Raw genomic sequence first — 19,819 nt, 5'->3', positions numbered from 1 at the left:
TATATTAGCTACCTCCATTCTTCTGAAGGACTTCAACCCTTCCTGGGGTTGACTGCCACAGCACATAATCATCCTTAAAAGGAATGAGAGCTGTAAAGGAGACAAAGCATACTGTGTGCCAGGCTCAGGGTACTATAGTTTTGAGGTCTGTAGCCAGCTTCACACAATACACGCCTACAGCCTTGACATTTTCTCCTCTGCATTGCTAAAGAGGTGTATAAAATAAAAAATAAAGATAACTTGAGCAAGCCTTTCTGATTGATACATGGCGAAGAATATTGGCTGGGTAATCGGAGTCAATGAAGAACAAGCAGAACTCCAGTCTGTTCGGTGTCTCATTCAAGACACTAAATTATCATTTAATATTTTCTCAGCTATTTGACAGAAAGCATAATCAAAAGTGTGCTCTAAAGATCAAAGTCAAATTGTAAAACAATCAATGTGTAAGTGATTTGTACAGCTTTTCACCCTTCACACTTGGTAAAACTCATTTTACCTCCTCCTTGTTCATCACTCTTATTTTACAGTGTACACCCAGTGTATAAGCAAAATAAATGCCTTGGCTTAGGGTATGTAACAACGACAACTGTGCCTAAAAAAAGGGTAATATCATTAAAAAAACAGTTATTACATTAACCATTGTTACATGGTATGCTGACATTCATCCCTTACATGATCCTTTAAAAGCTTTCTGGTGTCAGGGAAATAGAGGATTCCTCTAGGTTTTTTATCTGTACATTAGCATTTTATCTTTAGCACAGAGTACAAATACCTTGCCCTGTTGGCAATCACATAAGAGAAGATACACTGTACAAAACACACCTAATAACCTTATGTCATATGAGCTGTCAGACTTTACTAGGTCAAATTCATTCTGTGTGTATGGAACTTCAATATAGTTGTACCTTCATGGGCTTATCAGACTGTCCTGTCTGCAGTATGATGTATGTGGATGTAAATGTGGCCTCAGTGGCCCAAGAGCCTGAAAGATGTTCTTTGCATTGTAAAAGCCCTGATTTACAGAGCCCATAAAGGGACATGGGTGGGAAAAAAATACAAAAATACTTTTGTGAGAAAACAATGAACTTGCTCTGGTTAGCGGGGTTGATGGACTGTCTTTAGGGCTGTCTCCTGGAACACTTACAGAAGCTAGGAAGCTAGTTTTAACCAGTTACAAGCAAATGAAAGTGGAGGACAAGGCAGGACAAAAATGCGAGGTAAAATGTAACACAGACTTTTAAGGTAGATGCAGCTGGAATTACATATTTCAGGTTAAACATGCTAGCCTGAAACTGCAGGTGGGGTGTCTAGTGCCATTATCCCTACTAAGTAGCGAGCTAGCAAGCAGTTGGTTTTAAATCAGCTATTCTTAACTAGCAAATGTTTTCTAGTTAGCATGCTAAGTGTGTAAAGTCACAATCACCAGCTGAATAATGAATAACAAGACCAGGTCAAAACCTAGTATATGGCTGGACCGAACCGGCCAACCAATGGTGTAACTTCATCAGTCAGTCACTCAGTCATAGACATGCGTGGTGTAACTTCATCACTCACTCAGTCACTCAGTCACAGACACTCGCGTTTATAGGGCAGGCCCTGCTGTTGCGGTCCAGCCAAAAAGTTAAGCAAACATTTGAGTGCTGGATCAAAATCACGCCACTTTCATCTCCTTGTTTCATTCTCCTTGAGTTGAAATTAGGTTCCTAATTTCTGTCAGTGTTCCAAGAGACAGCCATGAAGAGCAAATAGTTTATGAGATCTGGAAAAAATTATTTTTTTATTTCTCTCCAATGTTCCTTTAGTGGCTTCACACTGACTGCTGCTGGTGTAATTGCAAATATGGTGGATCTGTTTCCAGTTCAAGTGACATTTGGACAAATTGACTACCACAGGCTATCACATGATTGTGTACTTCGGCACATACTCGCATAGGCACATACAAGTTACGAGTACGTTAGTTAACTTAAGAGCCTTGCAGGTAGCTTTCTTTGCTATGAAGGTAGCTAACAAGACCCAACTGCTGGCCTTTTCAGATTATAAAGCCATGTTAAATTTGGTTCAGTTCATTTTGCAGAAATGTTGCACTTTTTAGCCAAAGACATTTTTCCTTGCTAACTGAAATGTTAGGGTATCGATAATGTAGTTATAACCCCTGAACCAGAAACAGATTGACGCAGGTTTCGCAGATCTGGGGTTTTTTGTACCATTTACAATGGTAACTGGGAAAATAAAAACTGGTAAAGTCTTGGATTTCTCTCCATTAGCTCTCTGGCATGTACAGAATAAACCATCAGCAACATCAATATCCAGCAGTCAAAAGACACACCTCTTCCTTCTGTGATACAAATGCAAATAATATTAAGAACAAAACATAGTAGATATCAAGAAAAAAGGAAGTGTATGTTTTTACGAAGAGTGAAAAAAGGAATCCAATCTGTGAGTGGAGCAAGCATTTGCAAAACCAACAGATACTTAATATTTAGCAGAATCCTGGTGAATTGCTAACTGTGTTTACAAATGAAGCAGTTGAATGAAGGCATTGGGCCCAGCCACGCACTCCTGCCAAGTGCCTTGAATGTCATTAATAGTTAGGAGTCTTTATACCACCATATAGCTCTTTGTGTGTGTCCATACTCTCTCCTGTGTGAACTGTACATTTTGGCAACCTAATATATTTTCTTAACATTGGAAGATGCAGGTCAAGAAACCGTGTGTACTGTAAATGTGCATCTGTTTCTGTCTTTCATTTTATCAGAAGTCTGTATAAGGCTATGTTTGGAGTGATACTGTAAAATACACTGATAAAGGTGAGCAGCTACTTCACAAAGAAAAGCGTTGAAAATAAACAAAGCAAAAAAAAGAAAAAAAAAGACCACTGAGGCATACAGCATATGATTTCAACATTACCTATGATCCATTTTGAAATACTCCTGAACCCATTACCCTTATTCATGACTATGGATACCCTACAATTGTATTTGCATTCAAATAAGACCAGAGCCTGCACACAACATACACAGATAGTTATGTTTAATTTGTGAAAAGAGTTTTTTAACCATAATCAAGTGTCTTATCAATTTTATGAGATAAATTGTTAATCTTTCAGTTAAAAAGCAAAAGCTTCAAAATCTCAACAACAAAAAAGGAACTTGATGCCATTTCCAATGTATCAATTATGCACATCTTTTATAATTCATGAAGTTATCATTCTGTTGCAGTATTTTGTTTCATGTTCAGGATTATGTTTGGTTGTTTGACTGCAGTAGCATGAATCATCGATCAGGACAGAATCACATTAAACGTAATGACTTTTCCGTGCCACAAAACAGGCTCTGCCTGTTATCTGGTTTCTTCACATCTTCACTGCATTGCAGATTCTCTGACACGGAGCTTTACCTGGCAAACAGACTTTAAATATTGTGGGCTGTTAGTCTTCTGGAGATTAAATTATGTTTTGTAATTACCCATCAAACTGTGCTGATAGAATACTTTTGCTAGAAAGTCACCTTCTGCAATTTGTTGGTGAAATAGCATGGTGAACGCTGTGTCTGTGGAGTGCATTCATTGTCTGTGTGATTTGTGTTATTATCCTCTAGCTACTGACCTTCATCACCACCCAGTTTCAGAATTGTCCTTTAAATTACAACACACATCATTCTTTTTCATCTTTCTAGTTACCAATTTCTATGCAAATAGCTCACTATTAGGGAGCAGAAAAGACCAAGTCAATTTTTCGTCTTCAGTATTTTCTGAAGGAGAGTAACTCAATTAAAATGCAGCAGTTATAGGGAATCTTAATCTTTTTCTTCTCTCTCAGCAGAAATGATAACATGCCAGATTGTAATTTTTAGCCTATTGTTGAACTTGCTGGACAAAAATTGTAAACCTCAGAGCATTCAAACCTTAGCAAAGCTACATTTTTATGTAACATTTCCATGGTTGTAAGAAAAACCTTGCATGTTTACATGGGCAAAGACATAGTTCTTTACAAAGAACACTCATGAGATACTTAGTTGTGAGTATTTCAAGTTTTAGAGTATGTTCTGAGCATGATGATTGATATCCTTTAAAATATCAGTGGTTTCATGATCTATACTTCAAAAATGGTTCTCCTGTCTATTCAAAAATATCCAGTTAAATGGATCCAAATTTAGTAATGCTCACCCAGATGAGAGACGCACACAGTCAGGTCATGGTGGAAAATGGTAATACCTTCACATAGAGGTGGTACATAGTATTCCTCTATGACTGACAAAACACCCATTGAACAACATCACCATACATTATTTATGCATTGTGCATTTAGATTATTAAATTAATAGAAAATATTTCAGCTCATTTAATAGTCCTTTTAATAAACCCATTCATTGCCTAGCTGAGAGGTATTCATGAAAATTGCTCTTCATCTTAATATAAGCAACAGTACTCTTCTGCAATTCATTGATATCATCAAAATGGCTACTGAAATTACATCATCTTACTCTTCCCTGTACATTAACATGTAGGTAACCACCAATAAAATAGATGTACTTAGTTGCTAGAGTACAGAACAAGAATTTTTTAAAATAAGCTGCAGACATTTCTTGAAAGAATTTAAGGAGTTTGGGAAAGCAGAAATTGTTCATTCAAATTGTTCTTAAACTGAAAAAGAAACCCCAGTAGCTAATGCTTTATTCTCAGAAAATGCTCTAACATCATGCTGTCACCCCATATCACTGCAGAAAACATTAATGGTAACTTAAATGGTGAATAGCCGCTGTTCATGCAGTTTCAGAAAAGGACAGACCAGGCAGATCAATTCCTTGAGCCACTGTGCTCATCTATTCACAGGCAAAGTAGAATGCGCCATCCAAAAAACATGTGATTTTATAACACAACCTGCCACCCATAATCGAATCTGCCAAAAACCTAACAGCTAAAGCCTAACTGGCTATCTCACAGTCCAATCCAAGAATAACTATGGATAAATCCAGGAAGTATTATACCTGCACAGAAACTATACATAAGGCACGGTGGCTCGCTAGTTAGCCAACCAGCTGCCGCTGCACACTCATTATCATTTATCATTTTCATTAGTAAGGTTTTTTCTCACTCTGTCTAACAAGTCCTGCACATGGAGCACAATGGCTGAAGAATGTGCACTCTCCTGTGACCCAGTGATTACAGGCAACACAATAATGCAGGTGAAATAGGGCCAAACAGAAGGTAAGCCAATGACAAGCACTCGTAGAGTGCCTGGCACTTCATTGGGAGAAAACAATGCATCCCTAATACAAGGAACATAAAGTAAGTTGTGTCCCTGTTTAGGTCATAGTCAGTCAATGACCCAACTCAGGTTCAAACCTGCTTTACAAAAGGAGAGTGCCTTTATAAGCTGAGCCATTTTGGAAGTGCATCACTACTTCTAACATGGACATAACTCAGACTGCAGACTATGCTATAATTTCTCTTATCTCATTATTGCTTGAATAGTCTGTTTCGTCTTCCCATTTTACATTCATTATTCAGTGTAAGGTAAACAAATGTGGAATCCAAACAAGGACTGCCATTGAGCTCCTCAGGGGTGGAGCTCTTGCCCTAAATAAAAATTAATGCAACACTGTACACACCACTGTATAGCCTATAAAGCCATGGAAGCATGAGCACTTTTCTTTCTCTAACTAGTTGCCTTCTTTTATTAATATGTATAATATTATAATTAAATTATTAATATTAACATTAGACATCCACATTTATATTTTGTGGAAGTGCATAAAATGCTCAGGAGTCCCTTCGCACTGCTAAATTCAATGCACTCCTTATTGAGTTGATTCTTTATGTTAAGCAGTGTTATGTTACTTTTTTGAGTTTTGGAAAAAAAACTGGGTATGTGGCTTTTGACCTGTCTACTTCCTTTGCCACAAAGGATGCCTCAACAAGTCAATATGAACCCAGAGCCCTAGTTTTGCTCCTTCCCAGACAAGTCAACAGTAGTAGTAGAGGACAGAGAGATGGTGTGCTGTGGTTTCAGGGCTCCACTGCTTGGTAAATAAAGAGCTCCCTGTAGAAGCCCTTCAGTTCACAGGGAACTCATAAATATGCTCCACTTAGAACACTTCCCATGAATGTCCTGAGTGTTTAGTCTCTCCCACTCTCTTTCTCTCTCTCTCTCATTCCTGTTCTCATTTCTGACAGTTGAGCCTGCTTGCTATCATTCTGTTGACTGGCTCCTTTAATACCCACCCTGTCTGTGTTAACAGAGTTGTTTTTGTTCTCATTACCTGACTTGAAATAGTGTAACTTCATGAGAATTAATCCTTTGAGAAAGCCCTGAACTTCTACACGTTTACCACTCTCTTCTATCTAATGTTCATTTATGCATACTGCAGAAGTTACTTCCAGCACTGTTATTTCCAGATTTGAATTTGGTTATTTTATCATTTTATCTATTTTATCATTTTATAAAGTTCTGTTTTTTTTCTAGCAGGATGGGATGTGAGCTAATGGGGTATACTGGAACTGTATTCTTAAAGTCCCTCCCGCAAGTGGGATGGGTCACCATGTACAGCCGCTGTGAGATGGGAAAAACATAGCAAGGACATGGTTCTTTCCATAACCTTGGCTTTTATTTTTATTCATTTCCTTATTTTTTGTGATTTTCACTATTCTGCATTCATCCTGTCCTTTTTCTTTTAAGCCATGCGCCAGACATCTGTCCTGTCCTTGTCAGCCTTAAAAGAATTTAATCCCTCAGAAAACCAGAAAATCCTTTCTTATGGGTGGCCCCCTGCACTTAGTTCAGTTTGTTTCTCTTAAGGCTCTGGCTTGGCAGGGACAGTTGTCTGTGTGACCTGTGGCTGTGTTCCCCAGCCTGATGATTATGCATGTCACACAGACAGTAGGCAACAAAGACAAATATGATTTTATCGAGGCAGTGTTGGTAGATTAAAAGTAAGATTTACAAAGCTGTTGAAATACTAGGGACATTCATGGCTGTACATTAGTCTTAGGTCAGTTTTTTTCCATTACATGCAATGACAAAAACCCAAAGTGAGTCAATTCAATATGTGTAACACAAACACTAACCAACAAAAAAAAGCATTTACACGTGCATAATCACATAATCTCTCTGTGGTGCATGGAGAAAATTCCAGAAATCTAACCTTATTTACCAAACCACCTTATTTAACACCTGGTGCTCACACTAGCACTTATGTCAAATATGTTCTATTTTTAAGTGAAAATAGTGTGCATTCAGAATAAACACATCCCTTCATTTAATGAAAAATAAGCCACACATTCTTAGCATCTTTTATAAACATTTTTAGAATAAATTAAAAGATGAAATCAGAAGAGAGCCGGAAGCTGTTTTACATTATCACAAATGAAGAACTAAAACTGCACTGCTCGTTCATTTTAAAACATGTTATGTATGCTCATGAAGAAGTAACAAGAAAAGCGGTAAGACGTCACTGCATCTGCAGAATGAAAAGCGGTCAAGGTGAATGCTATGCACATGTTGAGCATATCCTGTGCATATCCTGTTGCAGCCTCAAATAACAGGAGAAGAGGACATCTGTCAGATTTATAAAGAAAAGTCTCTAAAATTGTGCGTGCGCCTGTGTGTTTGAGCTTCTAACGTTAGGGCCTGCAACAAATTAAAACCTAAATTTCCCCTTACAAATAGCAAACACGAAATTGCCAGAAGATTTGTTCTGGGTTTGAGCTCAGCACCATATGACAAAGACCAGCATTAATACCACACATATACAGTAGCTTGTAATTAGGAAGGGTGGGAGACAACTAGTTTCACAGTAGGTTTCTGTACATGCAATGCAGCATCATATGGAGTGTGGAAAAAGCCCGGTCACAAGTCGAGATGGAGAAAAACCAAAACACCTGCAGATCAAAGTGTTTTATGTATGATGAATGAACTCCCTAGATGAATACACCTTCCTCTGTGCCCAATTTAAACCTTATGTGAAAAAGCAACTGTTTGCTTTACTTGCTTTACACCATCAGATTGCATATATATGCATATATATATATATATTTTTTTTATAGTTTTGCTAAGTTGCCAAATGGCTATTCCATCATTCTCAGGAGAAAAGTGAAAATATGGTAATTTGTTAACGGGGGCAAGAAACATCCAGGAGTGCTGACTCACAGAGCTGACAGGCCTGGGCAGCCTGCAGACCTTAAGTGCTGTTCAGCTGTTTCAGCTGTGAAGGAACTACTTTATCATACAGCTGGGCTTTTCCCATACAAAACCTCCAAAGACAGGTGCTGAAGTTCCAAGGCATGAACTGCATTTGTGCTGAATAAATAATATAACAGATACACACACTGTACATACAGCTGCCCTTCTGTAAGCTTTCCAAAACCTGCTAGTATTTCACTTGGCTTGTCTATAATAAAGACAGTGGAATTTATGAAGAACATGCAACTGCATCATAGTAATCACAAATGAAATCTACAATTTTGATATAGGGCACAAAAATGATTGTCACACAAATCTGTAGAGAAAGCCTATTGTATTTTGTGGGTGGGTTTACCACTCATATGAAGTACCAGAAGCCAACCTAGTGTTACCTTACAATTGAAACCTAGTCAGGTGTGCTTTGCTCCTCAGGCTTCTCTTTTGTTGGAAACTTCACCATGGAAGAGGGGTGACACAAAGAGACAATTGCCTCTACAGCTCAGAGAAAGAGGGGCTTTGGAAATGTGGGAGTTACATAACACCCACCACTGAGAAAGCACACAGCTATGCCATTTTAGTAACTGGGCCGAATTATAGAGTGTATTTTTTAAACTGAACAAAATACATCACAGCCCATGCATTTGTTTTAATCAATTCTGAGACTTCTGTCAAACACAACAATGGGTTTTGAAAAAAGATCTAGAATTTCACATAAATTTGATTCTTGAAAAACCATGAGTCACATTACCATTTAAAATCTGAGCAGCTGCATCCTTAAGTTGTTGTTGTAAATGATTATGGTTGAGAGCTCCTGTTTTCATTTGAGGGTTGTGCACCTTTAAGTCTCAAACGGCAGCTTTGCCTACAACACAAACAAACCTCCATTGAGTGATCTCTCAATCCTGTTTGCCAGAAATGATGTCAATGTAGCTATGGCAACTATTCTTACAGATTACCCCTGCCCCTTTCACTGTACGGATAGCATTCAAGTGCTATTCCTATTCCTGAAAAAACTCTACATCTCATTGCTTTAATGAAAACAAACTGTTCTGCACATAGATAGTGAAAATACTTTCATAAAGAAAGGAGAGGACGAAATAACAAACATAAGAAAGCCAGAAATATTAGGGGGAGGATAATAGTTGATACATTCCTGCTAAATGCAGTATACTTAGCTGAAATGATTAAGTATTCAAGAGGGCTGTCTGATTAGAAATATCCACTAATTGCTCACAAACAGGAGAGCAGTTACTTTGAGAAGGGAGGGGGTAAACTGGCCCATTTGCACTGGAATAGCTCTACTTGTGATTTATGGGAATGATAGGTGTAATGAGATGAGGTGGAGCCAGATTTCGCTGATGGATGGTACAGAGCACTGAGCAGATAGACGATAGCTTAGACGAGTGTAAATGCTGCATAAAAAGCAAAAAAAAAAAAAAAAAGTTTTCACATCTTCAGCATAATCAAACTGATACTCCCACTCTGGAGGAGACACAATGACGGTGCACTTTGCCAGGGCCCATACTGATGCTTTAAGCAGCCGTTCATATCTCTGACAACCACAAGCTGAGATATTTTCTGCTACATCTCTCTCTGGGCTCCGGCCAACCAAGAGACCAGAGGCACACAGATCTCAGCTCTATTAGTTGGACCACCACCTCCTCATGACATCATCGCTTATAAGATGCTGAAAGGGGAACAGCATCCTCCTCTCTGTCCGCATCCTCCTCAATCTCTCTGCATTGGAGTGGGAAGCACATAAGCCCAATGTCCCCTGGTCAAAAACATTGTCCGACTGTAATGTTTACCATTAAACACGGAATTTCTTAACCCCTTAAAACCTACTCAAAATTTAAGACAGGGCTTTTGTAAGAATCCCCCCAGTCTTAAATAAACCCCATTATCTCAAAAATTATATACAGTGCAGACATGGTTCAAAGCTTGAAATAAATAGCACACTATACCAAACTAACCAAATCCCCTGTCTCACACTGTAAACATGGATGACATATTTACATATTTACTGAAAAATCTAAATCTAAAAATCTCTTAGTATTTTCTTTATTCTGTATTGGTTCTGTAGTGTACTTTTGATGCTGGACAAAACCATATTTCCAGTCATACCCCAGGATGTGTACAACACCAGGATACAAGTTTGCAGGTGTCCTGAAAACCTCTCCAAACTGGAATATTGTGTGTATCTTTTTTTCCAACCATATTCCACTTCCAGAAGTTAATTCTATTGAGCGTAATATGCTCTGAAACCTCACAAAACAGATATTCTTTAATATTTTCAATCTAAGCCCTGTATTTCAGTCAGAAAGTTTCTTTTTGGAGAGCTTCTATATACAGAACGTGTTCATGATGGTTACTTATCACGAACACAACATTCAATTAGAAACAATCAAACCACTTGGTTTTACCTTGCTGTGCACTCTGACCTGTGCTCAGATGCCAGGCTACTATAAGTCAGGCCTGTAAGTAGTAAGTAGGCTGCTGTAATTTACATATGCAAACAGTGGCTGTATGAAAGGGCAGAGTCTCCCAGCACCCCGTTTATTAGTTATCAAAGCTTACAAAGGAATTTCACAGGGAAGTGTGAAGTGAGGGAAATCATACTGTTTTTAGCCTCGCTCGCAGACACACATACACACAAACACACAAACACACATTATGTGAACAGGCAGTGCTCTCTACAATAACAGCTGATGTGCCTACATTAATAATATATCAACACATTATCATTTGCATACAAAGTATTGACCAGTCCAGTCCTTAAATCATTTGGCTCTGTTCAGTTGTGGAATAGGGTTTTTATGCCTGAGCACTTTGTCCATTATGTACTTATCGAGAGCAAGGGGAGGAAAGGAGGGCAAAGTTGGAGTCTTGGTCCCTGGCGAGCTGCAGTGGTTATTGCATATTATCTGCTGATGGTTCCTTTAAGGGCAACACATCCAAGATAAAAAGCTGGTACAAATACAGGCTAGGTTGTCTGTGATACAGGGAAAGACAAATTTAGTTGTTAATTAAATGAGATGCTATTTTTAGGCCCAGGAACTGCAGGGGAGGTACTCTCTTGTATTATTTCCTGTCTGCCCTACAAGCAGGTGGGAGCAGGGGGGATGTTGTTGGAGTGGAGGGATGGAGGGGAAAGTTCCAGGCATGCTCCTGGGATGGGCAGCAGATCAGGCAGACATGTGAGCTCTGATCTGTCAGAAAAAGCAAGTGGCTGAATGAATTGCTGAAAATCACCCTTTTATTAAAAGTTTGTGAAATACAGCAATTCAATCGGTCACTTGCTTCATTGTCATCATATGCCTACCATCCTACGATGGTGTATTTATCAGTCAGATTTAGTGTTACTTTATACATACACAGAATGTATTCCTTCTCCAAGACAGCTGAAAATTCTATTGGCCTTGATTACTCTGTGAACCTGCCCATTCATCAGCACACAAATCTGTTGTGCGAGTAGTGCTGACATTTTTCATTTTCAAAATTATAGGCAGAAAGATTGCCAGTGCAGCTTGCCAATTATGAAGTTCTGTATTTTTAATGCTTGTCCCCCTTTTTCACACCAATTTGGGGAAAGAATGTATCCTCCTCTGAGGCACATGATGTCAGTCACTGCTTCTTATCGAACTGCAATTCACAAGTCGGCTTCCAACAGACAAGAGACGGAAGAAGACTGTTCATGTGCAGCTCGACATGTGGACTTGCAGGCACACCAATCAAGGGTCGGTGGTGTGCGATGAGACGCTGGTCCCCAGCAGCGTGAAACCATCCCATCCCTGGGCAATGCTAAAGCCAATTGTGTGTCAAACTGAGAGGTTGAAAACCAGTCCTAAGCTAAAATGAGAATTCTTTGGTCATCAACTGTATAGGTCTTCCATGGCCTTTTGCGATTACTGAGCTCACAAGTGCTCTTTTTCTTCATAACAATGTTCAAGACTGTTGATTTTGGTAAGCCTTTGATTTAGCCTAGGCCTGTGACAGTTTTTTTTTCTTTTTACCCATCCTCATAATGACTTCATTGGCACAACTCTGGTTCTTATAATGACAAATGCCAATAACAGACTCCAAAAGCAATGAGAACCCTAGAATCAAGACCAAATGCTGAAAGCTCTCTTATAATTGCACTAAGGAAACAATAGAGCATACCTGACTAATCAGAAACACCTGTGAAGCTATTTGGGGGGCTTTGGTTTCCTTGATAGAAATTGATCTTGTGTCTCATTTGACAGTAGAAGGAGGATTGTTGTGGCAACATTCCTTCCAGTGCTTGATTATGGTGATGTAATATATAAACACACTGCTGATTCAACCTTAAAGCCTTTAGACTCTATCTATCATTCAGCCCTACGTTACATCACTGAGGATGGGTACCATGCTCATCATTATGTACCGTATCAGAAGGTGGGCTGGCCCTCCCTGTCTCAGAGAAGAGATCAACATTGGTTCCTGTTTTTATATAAAGCAAAAGCTACCTCCTACCTCCTACCTCCTTTTCCTTAAATGATTGATAGGTCTAGCTAACATTTATTTAGAAACATGGTGTGTGCAAGGTAGCTACAGTTGCCTCGATAAAAAAAATAGTTAACACTAGAAAGGCCACAGCAGTCAATTTGACCTTTGATAAACCAGCTGTCATGAAATCCATATGGCTCTACCTGTTCTTAAACATATGTATTGAAATTAATGATGTAATTTGAATATCAATATTGCATAAGGAAATAAAGTTATAAGCACTTACTTACTTAAATGGCCATGAACCATCATAAAGACAGTAATTTATCTTGCCTATATGCTTGATCACTTTGATCACTGTGTGTAACGTTGTTGCGAAAGGATTCCAATAGTACCTAGCTGCAGCGCTGCAGAACAAGCCCCTGGCTGGACAAAGCCTACAATAGTAGTCGAAGGGCCTACCTTTTTGCCAAGATATGTGTGTGAGTCAGGAATTGAGTTGGATACTGAAATCCAGGATCACTATGGCACCAGTCCCATACGGCTGGTTCTTGCCATACTGAATCACAATGCAGATTTTGGTGCTTCATCTCAGTGCCATCTTCACTAATGTTACACTAGCTCTGTCAACTCAGTCGGTGACTATATTTTACCCAAAAGGATTCAAACAATGAGATGTGCCTTTGCAATACAATTTACATTCTTTCATGTAGTCGTTTGCTCGTTATTTTAAAAAAGGACTACCGATTCAGGCACCGTTTTAGGCACCATACTTTTTTAAAAGTACTGTTTTAGCTTGGGTATCCCAAAATCTAAATGATACCCATCCCTAGTCATGAAAAAATATTATGTGGGGTATGCATGCAAAAAAAGATAGAGAATGAATTTCAGAAATATCAATGAGTTTCCCATAAATATTATACTGCTATAAAAGCAATTTACAGTTGTATATAAAAAGTATTATTTTATTTTTGGTAATTATTAGCTTGCTTAATATAAAGCTAGCTTCTATACAAAACAAATACTGCAACCACAAAGTTGTTAAACATATGTTCTGTTGGCTGAATAACTATAACACATGCACTTCCTTATTTGTCCATCTTGCCTGTGTATCTGAGTATCCTGCATTTGGCTGCTTTGATCAGGCTATTTTGATCAGATGGTGTTATTGGCAAATGTAGCTGAATCTCCAATGGGGAGAATTACTGATTTACTGATTGTGAGACTGGAGCATTTGTGTTGACGAAATCAGCAGGAGAAAGAAGAAGGAAAAAGCAAAACAGCAGAAGTTTGAGGTTTTATTATATGGACATGTGAAGCTGTATCTGAATTCTGAGTGTTTACATGAGTTCAGGAGGTACAAAAGTTAATGTTCTTAAGGGCTGAGAGTCTGTAGTCATTGTGGTTATTTCTGTAGGAAACCCTGAAGAGTGCCAAACTCTCAGTGCTGTATAGGTATATACCTGCCATCCCAATCTTCTTGCCGGCTCATGTTTTTATTAGAGTGAACCTGACAAAAAAATATCAATTTTAATTTTATTTTTTTAATCTATTGGGGAATACAAAGATCAACAACTTGCTATCTATGTGCACTCTGCCAAAGGAAATCTATGGGCACATTTGTACATTTAAATGGATGTGTATATTTAAGTACACAAATATAGGTGTTCATCATGTTCTGACTTGCAGATTTATCCCTCTAGGTTAAAGCTGATTATGGATTGGAATGACTTGACCTGTCTCTCCTGATGGGCATGAAACCCAAGCCACTCTAAAAACTCCCCCTGCCTGAGGTCACACTGACCCTGTATCTCCAGCCAAATTCTTCAGGCAGCAGGCACTCCTGTTAATTATTGCTGCAAATCGCACAGGTCATGTGTGTGTGTGTGTGTGTGTGTGTGTGTGTGTGTGTGTGTGTGTGTGTATGTGCTGTAAACAAGTACATCAGCAAGTTCAGAAATTAATTTGAAATAATTGTGTGCGTGTGTGTGTGTGTTTGATACTTATATACCTTAATAGTTCTATAACCATTGAGTTATATAATAGTTATATAAGTGCATTGCAAGGAACACCCTGTGCTTTAATGGAATTTAATCTCTGTATAAAAAAATGTCTCTTCTCCGTACTGGATTTATTGTAATTTTACTCCCTGCTTGAAAATGAATATTGTCCCAATATGAGACTAGAGGATTAATCACAGAAATGAGTGCGTGTGTGTGTGTGTGGAGGGGGTGTCATTGTGAAATTCATTATGTGCAGAACACACCACAGTGGAGCACAGTGCCATCCCTGCTTGTTTTGAGGAATACATTCAATTACCACCACATTATTTTTGCTTTCTTTCTTTCTCTAAAACTTGATTTTCACAGCAGGAAAAATGGAACACAGAAACAACTTGGCACATGCTTAATTTCTGCATTTAGCTGTTTATAGGTCTTCAAGTATCATTTTCGTTAGATTGAATACAATCATGAGTGGATCTAACAAAAAATCATTTACAACAGCAATGCACAAAAAATGTTTCAGTCAATTTAAGTGCAAGTGGGGGGGGGGGGGGGGGGGGGGGGGTGACAGTTAATTAGAGTAGCCTGATATGCGCAGTGCAAAAGCACAGAAATGTAACAGACAAAATGTCTTCTGCTTCTACTGCTGTTGTTCACCAGCAGTTAAATGCAAAAGTATGGTACAGTGACACAATGTTTGTTGTTTTGGCTCTGTATTCCAGCTCACAGGATTTGAAATAAAACAATGAAAGTGAGGTTAAAGTGCGGACTGTGGGCTTTAATTTGAGGGTATTTACAACCATTAAATTAAAAACATAAAAGGGGCAAGAAGGCAGATTAAAATATTTTGTGTTATGGCAGTTCTATTTTGCAAAAAGCTGCAATGTGGAATATGATAAATGTAAGTTGTTGTGACATAAAAAAGTAGGGATAGCACAAATACCATTCAAATACTGATATATTACATTCAGGGCAATATGCATTTCTTTCACTTGCTGTACTACTATTATGGCACATAAAAATATGTCTGATATACCAAAGGGGAAAAAGGGAAAATAGATATGAAATCATCTAACAGGCTGGAAGATTTTTTTTTTAAATAGAGAAGGGGCATATCACCACATGCAAGGAAAGTAAAAATCTCACAGTGAAGTGGTGACTGCTCTCACATCAGTGAGAAAAGCTATTAATCAGATATTTCACAGGCTAAAAATGCAGTGGTCACAGGCTCCCTTTTCACTCCTGTATTAACAGACTAATTCATGAAGTCCCACCAACCTGAGCAAATTTTTAACTGATCCTGGCCACATCACCCCCAAAATCACTGACACTGAAACTGCATCACCATTCTCAACATTTTTAAGGTCTACCAGACGCATCATATGCCTCAACTATATTTTTATTCTTGCTCAACATTTAATTTTAGGATTATTTTAATTTAAAGAAGAGTCCGCTTAAGGTTGTCAATTTGGATGATCAATGGGCCTATAAGCAGAACCTCTATTCAGAAAAGTAACAGTGACAAAATATGCCAAGTCTGCACTAATAAAATCTAGTCTAGTACTGGTCTAGATTGGATCAGGAACATTCCATCAGATTGCTTCCCAAGCTAGTCCAGAGACGAATGCTGTCTGTTCAGTTTTAAGAGATAGAAAGTAAATGTTTTCATTCCTTGTTAGGAGCTGAAGTGAAATAGAAAAGGCAGTCAAACTTTCAGCTTTTATAATGAAAGTTTGCTAGACAAACCAAGTTTACCTCCAATGCAGGCCTGTCCTGCACATTGTAAACCAAAAAAAAAAAAACAGCCACACATTTTAAGAACCATTTTGCTTATATACAGCATTCTGCTTTCTTTTAAAATGTAATTTCTTAATAGCTTTCAGCTTTGAAGAATGTAGACTACTCACTTATCATCAGGTGTCAGGTGCATCCTAGAAGATTGGAAGAAAAAATACATTCTCAAATGGTGCACATGGGACACATAAGATTGACTCAAGGTGTGCTGATAGAGACAGTGGGATGTCTTTTGTTCCATTTCTCAAGCTACGGGATCTTTTAGACTGAAACTCTGTATTAAACTTTGCAGATAACCAAACCAGCAGCTCAACCTATTGTCCTTCAGTAAACACACTTTACCTCTGTTCAAATATAAGAAAAAAATAATTTATACAAAATCCCAGTCTATTGATATGTTTAAAAGATTCAGGCTAGCTAAAAGCTTTGTTAATTCATTAGCTTGCTGTTGTCAAGTTGTTAAACTACTCTAAATCATTGACTGTGTAACAGGTTTGTTAACTTTATTAATGATTACATAAACAAGCAAGCTAGCTAGCTGCATCATCAATGATCTTGATCTCAATGGTGGCAATTCCAACCTAGCTGGCTATCTATTCGTAAGACGGAAATAAAATTACACCTTGAATGCCTTTTTAATCTTTTAGAACTATCAATGCTGCACCAAGAATTCCATCGTTGAGCATAATGTAATTAGTTACTTATCAAGCTAACTACACAGATAATGAAAACAATAACAATGATAATTTAATGTAATCACAGTATACCCAAATTGCCTTAAAATTGCCTTTTTTTACCTTCATTTTACTGATTATATTAGAATTCAGGCCACAATTCAGCTGATTCGAATCTTTTTTGTGGTGGCAGAGAATTCTCAAGAGAATTCACAGCTAAGTTAGTATTGTCTTCCCAGTGTAAATTACAAGTCAGTTGAGAATTCAGTTTAAAAAGGGTATTGTCAGAGGTGATTTTAAAGGAAAGGCTTCAGTGTTTAAATTCTAGCCTTCCCTCCATGAAATTTAAACAGTAGATTAAACATTTGGGCTTCAGACTTTAGTCCACAGGTTGTCAGTACTTTCTGATCTAATGCCAGAGATGAAAAGATGGTTCATCTCTGGGTGTCAGGTGATATATGATGTGGTGCATGTTAATAAAAGTATTAAAAGAGAGCCCATTTTTTAAAGATTGGCTGGTGCATTAAAATGCAAGACAGGCTGAGAGCTGCAGATCTTTTCTGTTGACTTTTAAATCAAGGCTACTGACAGACACCAACCACAATATAATGTCTGCAGCACACAAGCACAGTAGTTTTATTGTGTGAGACTGTGTACACAGGAACCTGTGCTTTAGAAGAATTTAAGGTGAAATGATTCTGGTCCTGAAGGCTATATCAAAGAAGGAAAGGAAAGGGAAGAAAAATATTAGTGGTGCCCGATAGGGAAATTCTGGGGCCAATATCAATAGCCAATATTTGGCTGGATGTATAAGCCCATGCCAGTGCCTCCCTGTTCATACAGTGGGCTCCAGAATTATTGGCACCCTTAATAAAAATGAAGAAAAAAGGCTGCATATAATAAATGACAGAGATAATAATCTATGTTATGTTCAAACATATGGGAAAACTATATGCTTTTATTTAAATACATTTACTGTCATGCTTCAATGTTTTTTTATTAATTTATTTTTTTCTGAAAACCATAGGTGCCATAATTATTGGCACCCCTAACAATTATTGTAAGTAAAATCAAACAAAATGAAATTCGCAATACAATTTTACTTAATTTAGTTCATCTCAGTCTAAAGGAACTATATTGTGTCATTCCATCACTTCCAGTTTCAATAGAGAATAAAAATGAGGTAACAAGCATAAAAAAATCCCTTTGTCATCCATCAGCATGGGAAAAGCCAAATAACTGTCAATTCAGAACAGAACGATGGTAATTTACCGTCACAAGTCTGGTAATGGGTACAAAAAAAGACATACACGGTTAAACATACCATCTAGCACTGTAAGGGCAATAATAAAAAGGTGTAAAACATATGGAATGGTTGCAAATTTGCCAGGAAGAGGAAGCAAGTGCATGGTGTCCCCACGGACGGTGAGGAAGATGGTGAGGGAGGCCATTAATAACCCAAGGATCACTGTTTAAGAACTGCAGAGATTGGTTTGTTTCTTGCGGTCAACAAGTCTAAAAAAAAACAGAAAATGGCACCTCCATACCAACTAACTCTTTGGAAGGGTGGCACGAAGACAGCCCTTACTGAGCACAATAAACAAAACCAAGAATCTGGAGCTTGCCAAACCTCATTGGAATTATGATGGAAGAGTGCTATTGCCAGATGAGACCAAAATTGAACATTTTGGCCATACACACCATCGACATGTTTGGCAGCAAAAGAGGAATGCATACAGGAGAAGCACCTCATACCTACGGTCAAATATGGAGGTGGGTCATTGATATTTTGGAGATGTTTTGCTGGCAGTGGTCCTGGGGAACTATTTTAGATCAATGGCACAATGAATTCAACAAAGTACCAGGAAATGCTGGGAGAAAATTTGGTTGTCTCTGCTAAGAAGCTAGGACTTGGTCATAGGTAGATTGTCCATCAGGACAATGACTCCAAGCATACATAAAAATCTAAACAGAAATGCTTAATTGAAATCAACATCCATGTTTTCCAATGGCCATCTCAGTCTCCACACTTAAATTCCATCAAAAACCTGTGGTCTGAACTGAAGAGGGGGGGGTCCATAAGCGCAAACCCAAAGATATCAATGATTCTGAAAAGTTCTACATGGAGCAATGGTCAAAAATCCCTCCAAATGTGTTTTCGGAACTTATCACAAATTATAGGAAAAGACTCATGGCTGTCATCTTTGCCTAGGTGTTTCCACAAAGTACTAAACCAGGGGTGCCAATAATTGTGGAACCTGTTTTTTGTGGAAATATTTTTTTTAATTAAAAAATGTAAGACTTTGGTTGATTCCAATGAATCATTAAACAAGCACACTAGTTTACACATGTTGGAAAATAAAGCTTAAAGCTTATTTTTGTGCATATTTATCAAGGGTGCCAATAATTCTGGAGCCCACTGTGTGTGTATATATATATATATATATATATATATATATATATCTGAACCGTTTTTATTTTTCATTTATCATTTTCACCAGTCACATATGAGAGTCTTGAGAGTCTTTGCACAGATCTACTTGTGACTGGTGAAAATGATAAATGAAAAATAAAAACGGATCAGAGAACTATGATTTGCCTGCTTTTTTAGCATTATATTTTAACTTAATTTAGAGCCCCAATGGTGTATCAAATACATTACCTCACTGGTAATAAACTGGTAACTGTTTCAGCCAATACCA

The sequence above is a fragment of the Anguilla anguilla genome, chromosome 2 (assembly GCF_013347855.1).
Source record: "Anguilla anguilla isolate fAngAng1 chromosome 2, fAngAng1.pri, whole genome shotgun sequence".
In the NCBI taxonomy this organism is placed as follows: Eukaryota; Metazoa; Chordata; class Actinopteri; order Anguilliformes; family Anguillidae; genus Anguilla; species Anguilla anguilla.
This window is presented reverse-complemented; position numbering follows the sequence as displayed.